The 4,009-nt window shown below is 34.7% G+C and overlaps 1 pseudogene; it reads left to right on the top strand.

Moving 5' to 3' along the window:
* The first annotated feature begins 607 nt into the window (after positions 1-607).
* Positions 608-2,648, top strand: LOC149563128 (osmotin-like protein; annotated as a pseudogene).
* The last annotated feature ends 1,361 nt before the right edge of the window (positions 2,649-4,009 follow it).

Genomic DNA, 4,009 nt, shown 5'->3' with positions numbered 1-4,009 from the left:
TGATTTGATTGAGTAGTGATAGAGTGGGAAGGTCTTGCATTTTTCTATTGAATGGTATGTTATATTGGATTTGTAGTAGTTTTTGTGGATTTTATGTATGCTCGTACAAATACCAAGTGTAAATGTCCACTAATGTTTTGATCATCTACATATATTTCAATGACAATCTGCAAATCTTGTTGTCAAGTGAAGAAAATGAATGACTCAAATATCTAGGATGGGAAATAGTGAGTACCGTGGTCCAATGGGAGATCTCTCAAATTTATTATTTAAAGAAACTATGGATACAATCACCTTTTTTTTTCCTTTGAATTGATCAAAGAAGTGTATACCATCAAATTTGCGAATGTATCTTTTGAAAATTAGAGAATAATACACCTTGCGTCCCATTGTTTTTGTTCCTTCCAACTTGTGTTATCGTTCCTCTAATACACATTCACACATTAGGTGCTTCATGCTTATCCAAAAAACATTTCCTAATATCTCAATGAACCACATGCCTCTTCAAACAACCCTAAAAAACCCATATAAATTGTAGCCTCTCTAGTTACAATCCATTCTATGTATGTTTTTTGAACTTTTAGTTTGTTTGTGGTGAGGTGTCAACATGGGTTTCATGTTCACTTTTTTCTTGGCTTCTCTACTCCTTCTCTACTCCAGTATGCTTCAACACCTATTTATCCACTTTAGGTTTCTAGGGTCCATATTCAAATTTTCTGGACTCTTATATTAAAGCCATGTTTATTTCAATATTTCTTTTATAGTAGACCTATTTTCATTAGGAGCTCACTTTTGGCTTGGTTTGTTCTATACACATTTTTACTAGGAACGCTCTCTTCTTTTCTTTAGACCCATCTCCATTAGGACCTCTCTTATGAGGTGTGAGGTCAATTCTCATAGCTAGTGAAATTTCATGATGGGCAATGTTTATGTCAAGATTGTTCTTACATTAGGCCCATTTCCATAAGAATGCCACTTGTGGATTCTGAGGCCCATGTTTATAGCTACTATATTTTCAAGTTATAGCAATGTCTATGTTAAGATTCCTTTCCATTAGGCCCATTTTCTGTAAGATTCCCTTTTATTAGGCTCATTTGCATTAGAAGGGTTATGAGGCCCATGTTCATAGCTACAAAAATCTCATGTTGGGTTTATATTTATACCAAGGTTTTATACGTTTGACACATTTCTATCAGGAGCTCACTTGTTAGTTTTGAAGCCCACATTCATAGCTACTAAATTTTCAAATAGAAGTAGTTTTCATGTCAATTATTATTTTTGTACTAGATGCATTTTCATCAAGAGCTCACTTGTGGGTCCCAAGGCCTTATTCATAGCTACTAGAATTTCATGTTGGAGTAGTATTTGTGTCAAGATTTAATTCATTTCTTGAATATTGAAATGTATTTTAACAATGCTTAAAATGTGATACTTTTTATTCTACCATAGTCTATATTTACTTCAAATAGACATGACACATGGGCCATTTTCAATATGTGTGTTGTGTAACAGACCCATTTTCTTGAGGAACTCACTTGTGTGTTTTGAAGTCTATTGGAATAGTATTTGTGTCATATTGGAGTAGTAATTGTGTCTAGATTTAATTATTTTTTGAATATTGTTTTGTATTTTGATTTTTAAAATTAACTATAATATATTTTCACAATCCACGATATCATATTCATGCTTTTGGGTAAAAGTAAGTGTGATTTTATTAGCATCAACATTTTGTCCATATTCAATGATCCATCACCATGACGGTTGATGTTGATTGATGATGGATCATTGAGTATGCACAAAAATTTGATACCACATACATCTTACCCTAGAAAATCTTACCCCATAAGTAGGAATAATATCTAAAATGAAATCATGCTATCACTACATGTATGCTCATAGTAGTTATTACTTCAAATAAACTCGACACAACTACCATTGTTCATCTGTGTGTGTTGTGTGGGTGGAGAAGTAATGTTGAGGTATGGTTCACCATTGAAGCTTACCATGGTAATGAATTCCCATTCATCATATGGCCAGAGATACAACCAAGTGTAGGGTACCCGGTCTTGGCAAATGGTGGGTTTTCCCTAAACTAGTAAAATGGGAGGGTGTGGGGTAGAATAGGGTGTAGCTTCCATGGGAGTGGAGGAGGAGGATCATGCCTCACAAGGGACTATGGTGGGAGAGTGGAGTGCAATGGAATGGGAGGATAGACCCCTGGAACACTTGCACATCTCTCTTTGTACCACTCACACACTAACCTCTTCTCCTACACTCTAAGCCTTGTAGATGGGATGAACTTTCCCATGACCATTACACCTTATGCGTACCACCATGTAGGCCCTGGTCAGAATATTGTGGTAGGGTGTAGGATTCACACCCTCTCTAACTTTTCTTTTCCTCAAGAGCTTCAAGTGAGGCATGTGACAGATGTGGTGGCATGTAAGAGTGCATGTGAAGCTTTCAAAGTAGACCATTACTGCTATACCAATCAGTACAATAGCCCCAAGACTTGTACACCTAGTCACTTCTCACTAATGTTTAAAGGTGCATGTCCTAATGCATACACTTATGCCCATGATGACCCTTCTCTTTTTAACCACTACCCTTCTCCTGATGAGATCAAAATCATCTTCTGTCATGTTTAACCTTGTCCTAGGTACTACCATTAGATTATTAGAGTTTAGTGTAAAATTTTCCTTTGAAATAAACTCTCTTGTTTTAGGTACCCTTGGTTAGATCACTCATTAGATAAGTAGTGTCAGTCCTCCAAAACGAATGTTTATATCTCTAGATCTAGGAATTGCATGTAATGGCTTGGTTTGTGTAAATTCAGCTCATGTATTTAGCATGCTTTTTTTGAAACATTTATATTAGGGCAAGTCAGTGTTAAACTTAGTTATATATATATTTTTAAATCTATTTTAGATGATTGTTGTGAGCTCTAAGTCAAAATTCTTTAATATTATCAATAGATAGCTTAAATTATTTTCATTTTTTCATATTAATTTTCCTTCATTCAAAGGAAGATTGGTTAGTCCTCTACTTGTCATAGTAGTAGAATAAGAAAGCTAATGACAAACTTCAAACCTTGAAGACCTAGTCAAAGCCAAAGCTCCCTTTTCTTAATTTCTTCATACCATGGCCTTGACTAATACTCTACTTTGAACTGTCTGATCCACAAATTCAATAGACTATGATAATGATATGTTATTTATTTCACAACCACCTAAAATTGTTAAATATAGAAACTTCCCTGTCTAGATCATGGAACATGATGCCTATTTCATTATCTCTCCCCATTAGACTTATGGCAATTTCTTGATTACGAAGCAAATCAACATCTTTCTCAAATTCAATTAAGACATCAATCAACTCTACAATAAAGCATGCACCCATTGTTAGCATCTAGGCCATTGTTTATCTATCATACTTGTTGGAATATTCAAATAGGAATAATGCTTTTGAGAGAGGGGGGAGGGGGGGGGGGGGGGGTGAATCAGAAGTATTGTACTTTGACCATTAAAACTTTTTAACTAAAAATAGATTGCATGCATTTAAACATATCAACCAATTATGAGAAACACATAAGCATCACCATATAACACTAGAAATTTTGGTAACCCAGAAACCCTCCAAGAATAAGAAGGTAAAACTAGGGTGGGGATGATACCCACAAAATCACTACAGTAATAAAGTTTAACCACTTCTGATGGTCTGCCCTGTTCTAGCCTACAACACACTTTTAAATGTGACCTTGTTAGAAGATTTAAAAACACTTTACAAGAAGTTTTACCATGTTAAATGATTTAATCACCTATTTAAAGTATCTACAAAATAGTTTTTAAGCTAACCTATCACCATAGGGTTTTCTTTCTAATACAATTGCTAGAGAGTATTTGGTATAATAAACCTAATAGCCTACAATCCTTCGATTACTAAATATAGGCACTTGATCTACTTTCTTTGATTTTGATCCTCTGTGATCTGATACTCTTCACTTTGAAAA

This window comes from Cupressus sempervirens, chromosome 4 (genome assembly GCF_028749045.1).
Source record: "Cupressus sempervirens isolate cs-2001-9-10 chromosome 4, ASM2874904v1, whole genome shotgun sequence".
NCBI lineage: Eukaryota > Viridiplantae > Streptophyta > Pinopsida > Cupressales > Cupressaceae > Cupressus > Cupressus sempervirens.
This window is presented reverse-complemented; position numbering and strand designations above follow the sequence as displayed.